Raw genomic sequence first — 19,112 nt, 5'->3', positions numbered from 1 at the left:
ATATATGCAGATGATATACTGATTTTTTTTTTTTTTTTTTTTTTTTTTTTTTTTTTTGTAGTTCTTTTACAGTTTTGGTGCAAAATTAAATTTGCCAGTTCTCCAAATTAGTCAAATCTACTGAAATAATGCAAAACAAAAATAGTGAAACACAACAAACTGATTACTTTACCTTTCAAATAACAATTAAAACTATTCATTCTCTCACAATCTACTTATGTTAAAAAGCAGAGATAACAAGTTTTTTTTTAATCTGATATTCAAATGAATGAGATATATGGATTAAAATTGGTAAAATAAGCAAAATCTCACATTTTATATTTTAGTTGGAAACCAAGGTCAGCCCACAGAGGCTGTCTGAAGGACTGACCCGATTGCTTTTAAAAATGATGAAGAGATTACATAAATAAGATACTGCTTTACTGTTTAAAACTTGACTAAATAACAAAATGCTAAAATCAGACGAAAAATGGAAGCCATTATTGCAAAGCTTTCAGGACTAAAGTTCTTATTAATGTTTTTTGCTGCTAGTAAAAAGACAAGACATTTTTCAATGTAAATCAGAAAACGCATTTATTTGTTTGTGATTTAGAAGATAAGCCAGTAGTCCTGAGGGCTACTTATTCTTGAAGTCCATATTTGTGCACAACACCACAAACAATTACTAAAACACTGGTAACATGTAAACAGACTAGTATTAAGTAAAAAAAAAAAAAGTTCTGTAAGAGTGAGAAAATCATTGTGACACAAAATAATGACATTTAAGTGCAGACAGGACCTCATAGTGTGTTTAGACAAAAATAGTTGCTAAAAACCATCTACTCTCACTGGCTGTTGCTTGTGGATCCCAAATAAAACCTATTAAACATAATTATTCCGGGATGGTGGCGGTGTATAGTGGTCACAGGCCAGCGAAATCTGTGAGTCATAGGATATGCTGTTACTTTTCTCTGGTAATGGGAAACATGACTCCTCTCTCTCGTTTGCTGTTGTGATTGAAGGCACTGACCTGTCATACATTTATAATAGGGGAGCAGGTGTGGCAGTGATGGACCTTAATTTCCTTTAATAAACCTTTTATGTGCCACACTCTTAATGCCACGCCGGGCCCTCAGAGGTCCTGCTCATAATAGGTTCATTACTTTTGATTACTACAGCCTATTGAGACAAACAACTCCAAAACACTATAGATTACCTTCTGTAAAACTGAGTGTAGCTGATTAGGTTATAACACTTTCACAAACAGACACACTTCAATATTTTATATAAATTTGTTGGTCCAGATGTAAAATGTTTTCTTCACGTCAACTAACTTGTGATTTCAGCAATGATTTAAACTGATGTTATCAATGTAGGCAAACAGCGACGCTGAATTAATATATTACAGCCAATTTTTTTTCTTTCTTCTAGTTTATTCTTGATATAGACCCCCTGTCAATAAACGATAACAGTATATTAAAACAAAGCATAACATTTGTAATATTCACACTATTTATTTGCGTATTTATTTATTTTTTTTATATTATTTTCTTTAGTTTTTCCAGTTATCTTTCTATCCCTATTCAAAGTTTTTTTTTTTTTTTTTTTTTTTTTTTTAGTAATTCTAATTAATGATCTTTCATTTCTGTGTTTCCTCTTATTGAAAGGTTTACTGTTAATTTTTACACAACTTTGTGTAAAATAGATAAGCTTGCATTAAGAGAAGCTGTGTTATGATTTGGTAACAAATCATAAAAAATCATAAATGTGAATGTCCCAAAAACATTGCCTAATATCTATGTGTGTTTCTGCTTAAGGGTAGGTTTAAATAGCGCAACTGACCATTTTTTATAGTTTTAGAGTAATTACATACACATTAGAGTTATTATATACACATAAATGAGAAAGAAAAAGAATATTCTGGAGGTTCTGTGATGGAAAAAGGATTTCTAAACCAACAAGAAAATGAATACAAGTGATATGATCAAAAAAGAGCATCAAAGTATTTGAAGTGTTCAGAGACTGAAAATGTTCAGTCTTCTTAGCTTTGATATATTTAATGAGGGGGGGGGGTGTTTGCAGTGTTTGCCCTGCTCAAAAAGAACTGACCAATTCTGATCTTAAGGTGATTTGTTTATTAGTTTCTATACGCTAACTTTAGTTATTTCTTTCATCATAAAATAGGGTCCATCTGAGTCAACAACAATAGTTCAGTGCTTTATCGCTTCAAATAAAGCAGGTTCAGCTATTTTAGAGTTTATTATCTGCCAGCCTCCCACAGCTCTCTGAGAAAAAACTATCTGAGACTGAGATGAGTGCAGCCAAAAGAGCACCGACTTCCACTTACAGAACACTCTCATTCAGACAGTTACATAATCACATTTGTGTCTTTTTCTAACATCTAACAAATCTACATATAAAACTCTGCTTTTGCAACAGACGACTCACCTTTGATTGTGGTTTCCCGAGCGCAGTGAAGGATAAGATGCCAGATCCACACTGTTCACCCTGGCTGCTGTTTTTACGCTCGTTTTCTCTCAGGAAGCGATCATGTAATTCATTATCTGTGACAGAAAAAAAACAAGAACATGCACTATTTAGTTACACACACTGCAACTTTCTTATAAAAGAGTAAACTGCGCAATGATCTGGACTTTACAAATTTATCTCAGTCATTTCATGGTATAGAAACTCTTATATTGATATCTCCACAGAAAAAATGGAAGAAAATGCAAATTGATTGCTTGACAGAGATCAAATTGCTTGCTTCTAATTAATACAAAATATCCAAGAGGGAAAACAAGGATGAACACAATGAGTACATTAAGCCTCTTCACTTCACAGATCTTATTATATAATTATTTATTTCTGTTAGCTTTGGAGAAAGAAAAAAAAAAGAAAGAAAAAGCACACATCCTCTTAATTATAGCTCACAGAGCATTTCCCCAGGAAAACAAAATTGGGGTGGGGTGGGGTGGGGGGGTATTCACACAGTTTCATTTGCATATGAAAAAAGACTTACCCTACTACTATTCTAGTGGGTTTGTCATCTGCTGAATCATATTTAAGCCTCTCAAACACACACACACACACACACACACACACACACATCCTCACGCCCCAACATAAGTAATGTTTCTCAGAGGGTAGATAGATTTCTCTGGGGGGAAAATAAACTGAAGCAGCCTGATGCTGAGGGTCTGCGAGACTTTCGGTGTGTTAATCTGGCTGATAACTGTCCTTGAGCCCACCCTATTTTCCCCCCTTTAACCCCATCTGCCAGCATTCCCACTGCAGAGGAGGAGAATGGGCTGAAACTGAGGGGGGGGGGGGGGGCCTTCCCAGTCCAGCAATCATGAATAACCATTGCCTTTCACCATTATCAGGGGAGCTTGGCTCCGAGCTGGAGATGGTAAGGAGAGCAAACGCATGCAGAACGCTCAACGATCTGGACATTACTCTCACATTTTGGTTGTTAGTGATGCTATTATTATTATTTTCATATAATGCCTTATTAATACTCTGCAGCTGCTGTGGATATTCATCACTGACCTTGAGTGTTTGTGTGTGTGCGCCCTGCTTCAGTTCCTAGCTTATCTGTCCACTTGGGATGCTCTCGTATAATTAACACAAACATTATTGTGATGGAGTAACAAAAAAAAAAAAAAAAGGAGAAAACAACAAATCTGTGCTGATACCTCATCTTGAAACCAATAAAGCATGCCAGAGTAGCAAAGTAAGATTCTGGAGAGCACAAAATTAATTACATTATTTACATTTCCTTTAGATAAGGGGGTACAGGCGATATGATGGAGGCAAATGAGATTACACAAAATAAGATTTCAAAATGTCAGAGCTGCACTCCCAACCAACCAACTGTTATGATTAGATTACTCTTTTAATATAATTACTGTCTAAGGCTGTGTGTGTGGAAACAATGCATACATAAAAACAGCAGCCGCGTATTAACTGATCCCCCCCTCCCAGCACATCCCTTTTCTCTCTGAGTCTTTTTCTCTTAACCTTTCTTCAACAGTATCATTTTGAATTATAGGGAACGGATGGGTGCTCTGCACAAGGTCACTGTCTGGTGTGCGCTCGCCCCCCCTCCTCATCCCTTCCTCCTGCCTTGTTTTTGTTTCCTCTTCCAGAAGCACACTGAGCGAAGGGTTAAAACTGGAATGGATTTAATTATGGAATGAATGGAATTATAATGCGCCTGCAGCAAGTTTTCCTCCTTATTTATTAAAGCAGCTGATGGGCCAGGTTTGATGAGCCACTTCTGGCATAATTGAGTCATCACACAAAGAGGGTTCCTCGCATTCAGAGTGGTTTTATCAGCAGCAAACAGACCTGATTACTGGCAATTACACTCTGATCTAGGGGAAGGAGAAAAAAGGGTAAATGTGCGGGGTAACTTTTTGTGTTTATAGTTTACCCCGGGAATAATTTTCACATTAATTTTACATGCTAAGTGTTTTCTGTTTATGTATTATAAAGAGCAAACGACAGGAGATAGGGGCTTTTACTTTCATATTTCCTTGTAATGAAGGTCTGGGGTATATATTTAACTGATCACAATTCATACTTACACCATAGGTGGTTACAGTGTAAAGACAGTGAGCTGAGTCTGTTTTAGCTCCAGCAGGGAGGTGAGCTAGCCGCAATGTACCTGTTTGGATAGTGCAAACACCTCATCCTGGGCAAGCTGGTGATTGCTTTTGCCATTTTTCATTGAGATGCAAATAGATTCATGGAAAGTAAATTAAGCCTTGGTCAGACAGTGAAATCAACTTCTGTTCAGAGAGTATTTAGATAAACAACTTTGTATGCGAGAGTGTGTGAGTGTATATGTGTGTATTTTTTGTTAGCTTCTTTTGTCTGAGGTGGCCACGGAGCCATCAGACATTCCAGCTGGACAGTCCAATAACTGCAAAAAAATAAATAAATTAAGGCAGAAGATGGGTCAGAAAAATGTGTTTAATTTGAAGTTTTCCCCCACTTGAATTTCGCAACAGGCAAATAATCATTAGAAGGATAGTGAAGGTTTAGATTGATTACCTATATTATTATATACAAGGATTAATAATAAAGAAATAATAGGGATTCAAAACAGCTTTTTTTTCCATCACTGCTTCTATTGTTTTTTCTAATCAAAAGCAAAAGAAAGAACGGTCAAAGTTTTCATTTAAATGTGTGAAGCATGGCGCATTATTACCCCCCCTCAACTTGTTGCTGCACGCTGCTGTTTTCGCTGGCTGAACAAGCTATAGGAACGGTTTTCTGTGGCTGTTTGAGAGACAGTGCTCCACCTTCACATGTCTGCACACTGATAGTCAGCTGACTTAAAGAGGGCCACTAACTCCTGTTCTTTGGTGATGTGAAAAACTTTTTTTGCAGCTATTTGAAGTGTAGAGAAGCCCACCATGGCCCTCCCTTTGGTGCTGAGAGTGATCAGACACAAAGCCTACTTCACTTAGAGAGAAACTGAGTTTACTCTGCCAGTTTAAAGCAAAGAGTAGCAAAGCCGATAGTCTGTGCTGCACATAACTAATCACTGACTAACCCCTCTTACAAGAAAGATAAATGTGGAAATATAGAACGATTTCTAGAGAGATAGAGAAAAACAAAGTAGACAGTTTTGTCTGGAGATTAAAAGGAATTGTGCCAATTGCTCTTATTATGGTAATTTTGTTTTCAAACAAAACAATCTGCCTGTTAAACTGGTGACTACAGGCTGGCTACCTGAGCAGGAAGCCTGACTTATTTGCCAACCAAGGCCTACTTGTTTTTTATGGCAATGAATAGTTGAAAATGACAAATTTGGTGGGCTATTTTCTAATTATGCTTTAGTCTATATACAGAAATCAAAATTTAATTAATATGTACCATAAATAACATTATTGTAATTTTTAATAAATGTTATATCATTACAGCAGCAGCAGGAAAAAGTCTTAGAAGCAACAAGATTATGTTTCGCCAGTTTGTTTAGATTTCAGCCAAACTATGATAATTTTTAAGGATATTTCATGACAATGTCATACTGGCCAATGTCCAGCATAAATTACCGAAACAAAACTCAATCAAAATGTATTTCCTCTAGGGTGTTTTTCATCAAATGTTATGCTGAGCAACCTTGAACTTTTAAAGATTTATTTCAGTAGTAAAATAAAACTAATGATCTTTATGTGCAACAGAGAAAAAAAAGAAAAAACTCATCTTAAAAAAATCCTGCCAACATTTTATGAGCATCCCTCTGTGTAAAGGAGTTTGGTGGTTTCATGCAGGCAAAATCCTGAAGTCAACTGCGATTTCAGATATAACAGCCTCACAGCTATCCTGACGGCCAAGCAAAGTGTTTGTGCCTTTTGCCAAAGTGTACTTTTATAGAGAAGCGTATTGGCATCTTATCGCTTCTCCAAGACGGAGACGCTTCAATAAAGGAGAGCAGCTCATAGAATTCTTAACAGACAATTAGGAGGCTGGCTCGAAGCTATCGCTTCAATGATTTGTTATGATGGCAAAACTACAGGGGAAACTTGTTGTTGGACAGAGTTAGAAGGAGTCCCATGAAAGAGTTAGATGGTGACACCTTTGCCGAGGTGATTTATAAATCTTGTAATCACGTTCCAAAGTCATCTCAAAGCCTTTCCCTCTAAATTGAGTTAATCTGGAGCCGGACCACACAGCGGCATCAAGTCCAGATTGTTTCTTCTGACATCAAAGAACCAATTTCCATTTTTGACCACATTTCTGCTTCTTTTAGTCCCCTTATCTTATAAAAGGGACCTAGATGATATGCTATTTTATTTGTGAATTTCAATCCAATTAGGGACACCAAAATATTGAAACATGGAAAATTTGTGTCCTCCTCCTCTAAGCCATTCATCAGCAGCGTAATAAATTGAGCTTCGCACAATTCATCCACTGGCAATCCTCCAGCTTGTCGAACGGCTCCTGTGTTTGCCTGAATCTTTGACTTTTATTAGAGCATGGGTTTTTCAAACCTGTCCAATTTGGGGACAGGTGTTTGGGTGAAAAAAAAAGGAACTTCCAGCTCTAGAGTGACAATGAGCAGAGTAATCCAGCTCATTGTCACTGCCCAAGGAGCCCCTTTTCATGGAGGAGCTCCAATGAATGCTACCAGGTGGTCTGCAATTTGTAGAAACGTAGTAACTACGCTGGCTAATCCGACCCCCCCTCCTCATCACAAAAGGCAGGTCTCTTGTGCTCTAGGAGGCTCTCCGGGAGGGGGGCAAAAGGGAAAAAAAGTTTACAATGGTTTCAGATGGTCTGAAAGGAGTCAGGGACTCGAGCGGTGATTCCTAATCAGATTGCGCTGAAGTGAACAGCTCGTATGGCAGCTGTAGTTTTCCCAGGGTTAATTACCTTTCACTGCTCTCTCTAAATGAGTCAGCTGTTCCTGTCATTAAACAACTCCACTCTTTCTCTGCTCCTGTGTCCTCTTCACACACGTGTCCATGTGAACACACACTATCAGACATGATATGAAACGTGTTTGGTATCGTGATCAAACACTACAACAAATATGGATTAATCGACTGATCTTCTGAATTCGATTGCGAGCAATTTTAGGTTGGTGTGTTTTGATTTACGCCACTGATTTTAAGGCAGTGGTCCCAATGCACTTTACACTGATACAGAACAATAATAGTAGGTTATTTTGTCAGGGTGTCGTTTCTAAATGGCCCGTGTTGTACCAAAGGAGAAAACATGCTCACATATGTGCACGTGCAAACACTAGCATATGTGCATACACCAACACTCGAAACATGGATGTTCTGTCATCAATTCTGAACAATCTGCCTCCTTGCTGAGCTCAACAGCTCAGGATGTTGGGGGAGTTTTAAGTGAATTTTGCCACTGTATGGTAAAATCCCTTGGCCACCTGGATTACAAACTCTAGTCCTTTAACTCATGCCAGTATAAATCCGTGTTAACTCGGATTTACCTCTGGCATATGAATTCTCAATCTGCGTAAGCTTTGTTTGGAATGAGACGAACAGAAGTATTTTGGATGCCCAGCAGTGAATTTTCCTTTATTCGATAAAACACACACTTAAGGGGACTAAATAGTTATTAGAAGAAATTAAGAGGGCTCAGGTGGAGTTTTATTACAGACGATATATGACACCAGTGCGGCCCTTCATGTCCAGGTGGAAGTGTGCAACACTGCACTGTGAAAGCCATGTAACCATGGTAACCAACATAAACTCAGAAAGGGTAAAGTGCAAACAAAAGCTTAAACTACAAGGTAGTATTAAAGTCACTGAAAGGTAATATCACTTTGGGAGGATGTTTTTTTGTACTTCCAGTTGATAAGGAAGTTAAAATTAATAGTAAAGTGAGCTTTTTAATTTCATCTAGAAAATAGTCCTAATATTATTTCATTTACACACTTAAAGTTTGAGAGTAAACTCAAAATAAAATGCAACAAATTGTGTGGTCCAGGTCTTTTTAAATTTGGATCAGTTCAATGATTAGAACCTGGAAATACTGTAATTGTTTTCTTCCACATTATTGAAGAAAACTTTTTTCTTTGTTTCTTAACATTTTGACTTTTGTCTTTAATTTATTCCTAAACCTATTCCCCCAATCCTTTTTTTTTTGAGGTAATGTCCAACACTCTTTTGTCAATTTAACTTTTTTTGTGATTATGCCTTTTTTGTACTCATTCAATTTTTTTTTTCTGAGAGTATTTTTTTCCAGACACTATGTTAACTTTTCCTTTAAAAGTCAATAATGACTTCTTTCTTGTAATTTGAGTAAAAAATAATGTTTTTTTTTTGACCCGTTGTCAGGCCAAAAAAAAAAGAAAAAAACTTTTCTCACATTTTTTTCCTCAACTGACCTTAATTCTTTACATTGTAAACTGACCCCTTATATTTATACATATTTGTTTAAACACAAATTCTGGTCTGCAACCAAAGTGATCGTGATAAAATAAAACATGGCAAAAGCAGCCTGGAGGATCTAAATTAAGTATTATCCAATCTCTGCCACTCACAGACACACACACACACACTTATGAGTTAAGCCAGACTATTTTGTACTTAAAAGGTTAGCAGGGCTGCTTTGTGAGTTTGATCTGTGTTTGCCAAATCAGCAGATGGTCCATGAATATGATTATATGCATCAATAAAGGGGGTAATCTTTGATAAAAATGTAAATTTGACTTAAGTCCAGGCTTTAATATACACCATGGACTTTACCCACTTTCCAGCTTTACCCACTTTGACTCAGGAGCACGATATGCTAAAGCTCTTGAATTTTGTAAATTAACATTCTAGTGTGATGCTACTATTCTATGAGTTTGAAACACTGAGCTAGACAGAGGGTAAAAAAACAATATTTTATATTTATTTTGTACACAAAGAATAAGCATCATATATTTCTAAGTGAATAACTGAGCAGATCAGTAATCGATTCAAATTGAGCGGGAGTGCTTAACTAGGTCCTTTTTGGAGCAGCCTTCTATTTCTCGACTTAAAATATTTGGGTACGTATTGAAAAAGACTAGACTACAAAACAAAACTAAAACATTTGAGACGTTCTTGAGCAATAGCCACAATAGTTTTGTTGATGCACAAGAAGTCTCATACCCCAAAAAATAAAAGTTACCAAAAAACTAAAAGTTTAAAGCAAAAATGTAGAAGTTAAAGTTGATCAGTTAATATGTGGTCTTACCCTGATGGCTAAAGAAAAAGATGGAGAAACAAAAATAAAAAAAAAGGATCACTGTTACTGACCTGGTCATTAATCTACTTATCTGAGCCTGAGGCTTACACAGTACAGCGCATCCTCACGCAGACAAACAGAATCACTTGTCTCCCCTATGTCTCAGAAAGCTCACGTGTTAACATGTCGGACAGTTCAGAATCACAAGCTTGACTTACCATGCCCCTATTAGCCTTTGTTTTTCATCTCTCTGTGACATCAGGGAGAAGATGGAGCAGAAGGATATCGAGGTGGGGTTACAAGGTATAGTCCACAGTGTCGCTGCTGCGAGAGCGTGTTCGACTGTGCCGCCTGTGTGTGTACGTGTGTGTGTGTGTTTGCAGACACTCTGATATTCCTGCAAAATGCGAAGCTTTTTTTCCCTTTCCTTTTTTTCAGGGTAGCCTTTGTCCCGTTTACTTAACAACCAATCTCATTAGCTGCTGGGCTACATTAGGCTGAATTATTTTCTGTGTAAATACAACACTTGGTGATCCTCAAGGTAAAACCTCTGAAGGTCTTTTTACTGACATAAATCTGAGATTTATATCAGAAATATGAAGAGGTTCAATTCACCAGAATCAGTAAATTCATTCTAAAGTTATTATTGCTGATTTTAGTTGAGTGATTAGATCATTAATAATCTATAAATGTATATATATTAGTATATTCACATTTGTAAATATAAAGTCTTAAATTGCTAATGCTAAAATAACATAGAGAACTGGAGTTTGCTCGACTTACCTCCCAGAATTTTGTAAATAAATCCCATTAAACTAAGCACAAGTGTGTATATAGTTTGTGCACAAATTTATTTATTTATTTTTTTTATTTGTTAATTATTACCTTTTGGTGCGGAGAAGCTGGGAAATGTAGCCACTGAAAGTAGTTGAAGTCATGACAGCTGTCTATAATGTGAGNTTTTTTTTTTTGTTAATTTTTACCTTTTGGTGCGGAGAAGCTGGGAAATGTAGCCACTGAAAGTAGTTGAAGTCATGACAGCTGTCTATAATGTGTGCATAAGGGACACATCTATTGGCCAACTTGACCCTTGTTAGAAAACAAAACAAATACAAAAAGAGAATACTGCAGCCTGGGACTGCCGAGCCGGGTCACTGGAGATTTTCCAGACAAACGCCACACAGAGGAGGGGAGGGGAGGAAGAATAAAAAGGACAGGCTCAGAATCTCATTTTAACAGACCGCACACAATCTGGGCTCCCACAGAACTATCTCTGCCTGACCGCTTTCTATTTATCCCTTATCAGTGTTTACCAACCGCTAGTTTTCTTTCATTCACACTGTGAGGCAGTTCTCTTACTATCAGTCAACAGCTGACACCGTGGAACAGCCTCAAAGGCAAGAGGAAGGGATCAAAACTAAACCAAAGCTGTTTAAACAATACAACAGAGGAAATAAATTCATAAATCCTAATTCTTCCCAACCCACGAGGGTATAAGCAGATCCTTTATAGTTAGGCCAACAAGCAAAATCACAGCCAATGAGTTACATTAAAATCAAGGTAAATTTTGAAATATATTAAGTAAAAAAAAAATTCCGGTTAAATAATCCAGTGTATTATTAAATGAAAGGCTCTCACAGCTGTGCCCTGTCAAGTAAATGTATATATTAAGTGAAAGGATTTTTCTCTTTTAAGATGTTTTCCAAAAATCATTTGTAATATGACTACCCACTTACATATTTAGATCACAAATAAAAAGGCTGAGAAGAGTTTATATTAACACAAAATAAGCATTAAGACATTTTTTAAATCTTACAGGAATAATGTAACACTTAAAGTATCTTGTAGGAATGAAACATTTCATTCAATTTAATAGGACTTTAAGATGTGTTATTCAGATCTCAATACACACAATTATTTTGCATAATTCTTTCTTTGTAGCTGTTATTTGTAAATGTGTACAAAATAGCAGTTATTATAAATTCCACCAGTTTTAAATAAAATCACAACTACGTTAGAATAAAGACTATTAGGTATTATTTCCGCTGTTGCATGCCAGTTTTTGGAAACACAAACATTACTGTTCAACAGCACTGCTTTTGCTAAATTTAAGCAATTAATTACATTTATCAGATCACCAGCTGTTCAACAGCAGATGGATCATTTCTGAAAACCTTAGTTGAATCAAATCCACATGATTCATTTTTCAGGATTAACTGGCTAAAGTTTGAGAAAGAGTTGAAAGCAGGTAACAGGATGTGCAATAAACCCTAACCCTTTTTATTTGCTAAATTCAGTCAGCTTTCACTAAAGACTAAAAGACTAATGACATAAATCCTCAGTTTTTTCTTTTACATTATATTGTATCAGGAATATATATATATATATATATATATATATATATATATATATATATATATATATATATATATATATATATATATATTTAAAATTTGTAACAAAGTCCCAGTGTGTTGTCTAAAAAAACTGGAGGGGTAAGTAAGTTTCTAAGTCTTTTTCCTTTTATAGTAAGTACCATGGACAGTTCCTGAACGGCAAACACTGGTTACATTAACGTGTTGTGTAGCAACTACCATCCCTGTGCTTTGAAGAGGAAGGGATGAGAGAGGAATAATGTATCTTACTTATCACTGCTGTAACACACAGACCCGGCACAGCCTTTTGCTGCTTTTATAATTAGACCAAAGCGTAGAAGTGTAACTTTGAAAGCACTTTCTTCCTTTCTGGCTGAACCTTTGCAGGATACTTTTGGATTTGAGGGTTGTTAGTTTGAGTTTTTTTTCTTTCTTTTTTTTAAAGAAGTTGTGAAGGTGAGTTTGGGTTTGTGTTTGAAAAAGGCTCAGATATATTTTACAGATTTAATATTAATTATCCAGAGCCAAAGGTGTGTGCTTTTAAAAGGTTATGTACAATTTAAGATATAGAGGTGACAACCGTCGCTGAATGTCAAAGTCATCAACCAACTTATTTGCACTTTTTTAAGCTTTTTCTTTCTTCTCTTTTTTTTTTTTTTTACTTCAAAACCACTTTTTTTTATGAAACAATATTTAACTTAAAAACCTATTCATAGGAGGAAGATTAGAGGGCTGCCAGTTACTAGTAAATCATGAACTTTCCTAGCCAGTATCCAGCCTCCTGAATCAATAGTTGCTCTGGAGACTGCTGAGTGCCTCAACCCCTCACAATTTGTTTAAAGCTAAGTGTTGCCCACGTCTGACACCAAAAGTTTAACCTCTGGACTAAATCACCAACAATGGAAGTTGAGCATTCTGTGAGGCTTCAGTTCAGATGAACACTCTTTTGATTATGAAGGACAGACCCGATTTGTAATTTATTGTTCTATCAAAAATGTGGATAGTTTTTCAAACTTGCAACACAAATCATTTGAAAGCCAGACGAACAGGCAATAAAACACTCGCCTGACTGCTCAAACATGTTATTGGAACAGAAAGTAAATGTTTAAGTGCATTAGGCTCAGTGGTCTTGTATGTACAGCTGTCACTGTCAAAGCCACAGGCAACCTGACAACGCTTTGTCTCCGAACACAATACGAACATGTGTTCTTCTAAGACAAGCTTATTCTCCGCACAAACGCGCTGGATCTAATCTGGGGAGACAGTATCCGATGCTATCTGGATGATCAAAAATAGGTCATGCCTCTCAAAAAGCAGTTTGAGCCATTTAATCTCCTCTCAAACTGTCTGAAACCTGAACAGAAGCTGCGTTCGCTTTCCAGCAAAGATTTTCTGAATGCCGGTTTGAAGCAGTGTTTACAATCAGAGCAGGATTTCTTAAATGCCCCCCTGACACGGTACAAAACAATTACCAGATCGCTTCTTCTTTTTTTCATTCTTTTCCTTCTTTTTTTTAATTCACAAAGCATGGGTTAAACAGTAAAATCTAACCGGGATTCTGTATAAGTTTACAACACTTCTATAATTCAGATCCAGCGTTTAAACCGAAATCTATACCAGCATGAGCTAAAAGCCTTGTCATTTTACACCCGCGATACGGCGGATCAGTGATAATAAACGCTGGCCAAACTGACAGTATAATAAATGAAAAGAAGTTTTGACACCAACCTATTGCTGTGATCCAAAAAGTTTGATTTTCTCCCAGTCTCTTGATAGCTGAGCTGGTGCTGCGGCTTTGAAAGGTAGTCCCCAGGAATATGACATACTGTGCCTTTGACAGCCTCGAGATAAGCACCTGCGTTCGGGTCTCTTTTTACGTCACACCTCCCCATTCACAGCCCTTCAACATGATGCACATTTGCACATCAACAGCCACCAAACCCCCCCTCCTCCTCCTCCTCCCGTCCCTCCTCGCTCTACTCCCACATCCGCAAAAAAAAAAAAAAAAAAAAGACCCAACACACAAACAGGCGCACAAGGAGGCAGATGCGCGCACTAGGCTGCGCTCATGCGCGCGGACGCATGAGCTACCTGAGGTTCAAACTTCCATCTAGGCTTGTAAGAGCTGATTTTTTTTCTCTTCCTCTAACTCTAATAGCTTTTTTATTTGTTTGTTTTTTGCTTATAAAGAATAACTTTCACTTGCCTTGCGTTAAGATGGGGGCATATGCCCTCCCATGCTCCTCATACATCACTCATCATGCAAATGAGAGGGAATGTCACTTCTCAGCAGCAGATGGCCAGGGACGATAACAATGGCTCAACAGACCAGTTTCAGTGTCTATGACTTTATTGCTACGACAACAACAAAAATAGATGGATGACTTGAAATGTGGATTTCAGTGGTATGAAAGAATTCCCTGATTTTATTTTTCTGCAGTTACTGTTTTACTTTTGTTCAACCCCAGCGTGAATAATTGATGTTTTATAAAATTATGAAGACCTGGAAATTGTTTTAAAATTGTTCTCAAGTGTGGTTTAATTACATTGTATTCTGTTGTTCCAGTTCATTATGTTTACTGACCAGTTGGTTTTCTTCACAGATTGTGATGCCTGATGAAAACCTAAGAACTCAAAGGCTTCAATCACTTTATAGGGGGGAAAAAATAACCAGATATTATTTTTTTTATCCATATGTAAACCATGTCACTTTTAGTTAAAAAATGAACACACACAAAAAAACATATATTTTCTTTTTAATCACATCCAATTAATATTCAGATTTGGTGCTAGATATGTTTCTTTTTTAAGCACCCTCTATCTGAATGATCAGGCCACATTTTAGTTGTTTTATTTACATTTACATTTTATCACATATAAAAAGCGATGGTGAGTGCTTACTAAAATGTAATAAATGAGATCATACAAGAATTGCAGATGTTCCAACTGTTGCTGTATTTATTAAAGCAGGGCAACACCTTTGTTTAGATTTTAAGGTTTCAGATGCTTAACTTTACACTCCATTCAGAAGAACACCGAAACATGAACCAAACAGTCATGTCTACAAGCAACTACAGGCTACTAAAGCGAGACTCCTTCAAAATAAAAGTATTTTCAAAGATTATAGTAAATTTTACAGATAGAGCTAGTTATATATTTTGGTTCAGACAGCAAAACTATACATTTGACACAAACACGTGTTGATATACGGTATGCACGGCAAAAAAATCTAATCTAAATAAGTGCATTTTTTTCTTTAATTGAGGAGGTAAGTGAGACACTTTGCCAATGAAACAAGATCGTTTACATTTAATATGAGAAAAACCAATTGCATTGTCTTATATCAAGTGCCCATTATCTAACTTTCTTATTTTAAGAGTAAAAATACTTGTTCCATTGGCAAATCATCTTCTTTACCTACTCAAATTAAGGGTAAGTAAACTTAATTTAAGACATTTTTACCTATTTTAAGATCGTTTTGCAGGGTACTATCCATATTCATGTCCTTCTTTGCAAATGCAGATGACTTCGAGATAATAGAGTATTTAAACTGAAGTCTGGCTGTGAACTTATGATTACAGCAAGAACAACCATGAAAAAAAAATAAAAAAAAAATAGTAACCTGAGGTCTATATTAATAAATACTGTGTAAACCAAAGTGATGTCCTGCTGATCCTTCTTTTGGAGTCATATATCCTGGTTTCCTGACAGTATAGCTTATCAATGAAACAAAGACCACTACTTTTATTTGTCAGCTGTCAGGGCAAGTACAAAACATCCACCTGGAGGGTGGAGAAAGCAACCACTATGCTTGAAAGCTTACCAAGCTAGATGCATCAGGGGTTTGAATAAATAGTTTGGATTTTGTTTCTTATTGATGGATGTTTTGTAAACATCTTGACAACATTTTCAAAGAACTGGAATCCAATAGAGCTATGAGAATTTTTAACCAAATAGTTTTTCTTGTTGGTATCCAATATGGAACTATTTTAAAAGTAAAAAAAATTATCATAGCCCCACCTCTAACATCATTCTAGAACATCAGCTGATTTGGCTTAACAAGAACAACCATAAGCACTCTTTCTTCTTCTTTGTTCTTCAGAGACAATGGTATATCACCACATACAGGTCTGACATAGATGTAACATTTTAGGCTAGACAGGGTTAGGGTAAAAAAAAAAATCTATGCACAAAAAAGAGCAGTTTATAGATGGCTTTTATATATTCTTTCAAACATATTTATAACATCTTTACTGATGTTTCAATATGTTTTCAACATGTTTTCAACATTTCAACAAAGGGAGTGTAACACAATACCAGGTCCTTCTCCTGTTATGTTGCTCATTTTGCCCTAGAACAACTTTAACTGTGGAGGTGCATTTTAGATTATTACATGTCAATACTCATTTCTGTTTCAACAACAAACCTTCTTTCTGCTTGTCCTTTTAATACCACTTTAATTTTCAAGGTTTTATAAAAAAAAATAAAAATAAATTGAGTGATTAGGTTATTTTTATTTGTATATTTAAAAAAATTATGAGGAGGGCAGAAAGATTTGCCCTAGTGGCCTGAATCCTCTTAAACGCAACACTAATGACTTGAAATAACTTGGCTGTAACTCTTAAACCAATTTATGGCATCCATAGACGTGGATATACTAAGTAGGGCATGCAGTAAGTATAAATCTTTTACCATCTAAGTTCCAGTGAAAGGCAAGGGTTCTTTGGTGTCTTCAAAACCCCATCTGCCCTACGGTAATGCAAGTAATTAGGTGTAATTCCTTCCTGTAGGCCACGTTAACTCCCCCTGACTTAGTTCATGCATTTGATAGGCCTGAACAGGGAAGACCAAAAAGAAAACACATAGAACACACATGCATCTTTCCTTTTTTTTTTTTTTTTGTAACATCTCATAATCTCAAAGTGATGTCACTGTGCGTCCTGCTGACTCTTGTTCATACAAACCCCCATGGCACTGAGTAAACAGTGGAAGCGTTTAGCAAACAGGGCCAGATTACAATGACAAAGGCAACCACACTTCTGGGTGGAGTCTGGGGAGGGTGGTGGTTGGGGATGCGAGGAGCACAAGAGGGGTGGCTCAGACTTTTAAATCAGGGATTGCCCCCCCTCCCAAGATCCTCAGCTGATTGTAAGGGGCCACACAAACATTCATTTCTATTGGGAATGTCCCCCCTCTTGTCACCAGCCTTGTCCTCAGGGGACTGACCTGAGAACACAATATGTAATAATAATGAGTTTTCAGTTCTTTTTTCCTGTGATTTGTGCACTTAGTTATGCAAGGCCGGGGACTTGAGGACAGAGAATATCATTACTTAAGGTTTGGCAGTTGATCATCACCTTGTTTAATGCCTCATTTGAAAGTCTAATATCTAACTCTCTTCAAGAGCCAATCCATGCTACGCCGTGAAAGAGACATACAAAGAAGAATAGACATGCTCCAGTTTACCCTCTTTCCCACCGTTTAAGTCTTGTAACTGTACAAACACATCAAAGTGAGGACTAATCTATCAGAGAATCTTATCAAATAACATGTTCTTTGTTTGCGAATGAAGACAATCTCCAAAGCAGCTTGTTCAAGGGATGATTATTTCATGTTCCGAGCTGTGTGAGCCAAAAGAAAATCAACTTGTGTTAAGCAATCCTGACACGTCGCAAGAGAATAACATATTGAGGGCTACACAACAACACCATTACAAAATGTTGCATTTTCTTTTAGCCCCAACATCTGTTCAAATCTAAAAAGAGAGAGAGAGAGGGAGCGAAAACTCATTCAGAGGCGACGGACAACATAAACTAGTGTTTTGTCGAGCTATTTCATCCGCTGAAAATGTGGGCATAACTGGAGAGAGCTGATGGAGAAATGAAAGAGGAGTGGGTTGGACAAAATTACATGTCAAACAAGGGTTCACATTTAAAAAGTCCTGCTCATATTTGTAGAAAGTGTTTGATTGCATTTAGAAAGGTATTACAATGGGTCACATCTGTGTCTAAAAGCTTTTTGCATTCTGCTGCAAATTATGTAAGCAGAGCAAAGTGTCACGACACCCTGTTGTTTTTGAGCACTATACCTCCCTCCTGTGAAACCTACACAAATATGTTTAACTCGATTCTTCTAATGCACGACGGGATCAAAGTGTCAGCAGCGTAACTTCAGCAAACCCTCTCACTCAAAACACGCCGCCCGGTAATTTTCGACAAAGCAAACATGACTAATTTCACATGGCAGCCCGTGCAACCAAATAACAATGCACATCCACCCTGCCATTCAGCGAGGCAGATGTGTACAAATCTCTATCAAACTGTGGTTAATTTTTGCTGTGATGTTTCAAGCTTTGGTCTGAAATGACAGATTCTTCTTGGTGGTGCTGAACCCTCATTGTACCCACTTGATGTCTGTTTGTTCATCTCATCTCACAAAGTCATGTAAAAGGGTCTGAATTACATTTAAAAGAATATCTATTTGCATATGCAAATATGACGCGTCCAACATAAGCACACATCGATGTGGATATGGCTCCGGGATGTAGTACTACATTGATGTTACTTGTCAGCAGATGGGGAGTTTTCTTTTAAAAAACACAGAAAATTTTTCACGGGGAACATTATCTGTCAGGGTGTTTCTTTTTAAAAACAGAAGTGATCAGATCAGTTCACAGTAATTTCTTTTGGAAAGAAAAATGCACATGAGCATAACTTACAGCATGTTTATTCAATGTTATTAGAAGCTGCTATGATTCAGTTTTGGGGAAATTTTGAGAGTTTTCTTTTTCTACACCTCGGTTCAAACCTGATCATCAAAACCTGATAAAATAGTATTGGTCAGTAAATATTTAACTCATCATTTAATGATGGACTCCTTGCTTTTACAACCAACCAACAAAACTAAAGCTTTCAACCATTCAAGAACAGATTCCAGTTCAAGTTGTTTGCTGATTTGCACCTCGGCTTCATATCCATGGTTTGCCATACCTTGCCTAATTGAATTTTTTACCTTTAAACCCATTTTCACTTATCCAGTTACTTAAATGACCATATCTGA

At 36.7% G+C, this 19,112-nt stretch overlaps 1 protein-coding gene across 3 annotated transcripts in view; it reads right to left on the bottom strand.

Annotated features, from left to right (window-relative positions):
- The window catches only part of st18 (suppression of tumorigenicity 18, zinc finger), a 36,316-nt gene extending 19,472 nt beyond the window's left edge, over window positions 1-16,844 (bottom strand). The window contains exons 1-2 of one of the 3 annotated variants that reach the window (XM_015401131.1): window positions 16,746-16,844; window positions 2,428-2,543 (exon numbers count right to left, since the gene is read on the bottom strand). The gene's annotated coding sequence lies outside the window, so the exon portion shown is untranslated. Of the gene's footprint in view, window positions 1-2,427; window positions 2,544-9,896; window positions 10,013-13,781; window positions 13,944-16,745 lie in introns of those variants that run through there. The other 2 variants (XM_015401133.1, XM_015401130.1) reach the window with 2 other exon arrangements.
- Window positions 16,845-19,112: the final 2,268 nt, after the last annotated feature.

The sequence above is a fragment of the Cyprinodon variegatus genome, unplaced genomic scaffold (genome assembly GCF_000732505.1).
Source record: "Cyprinodon variegatus isolate N-32 unplaced genomic scaffold, C_variegatus-1.0 Scaffold1186, whole genome shotgun sequence".
In the NCBI taxonomy this organism is placed as follows: Eukaryota; Metazoa; Chordata; class Actinopteri; order Cyprinodontiformes; family Cyprinodontidae; genus Cyprinodon; species Cyprinodon variegatus.
Note: the sequence above shows the minus strand (reverse complement) of the source record. Positions and strands in the feature narration are given on the sequence as shown.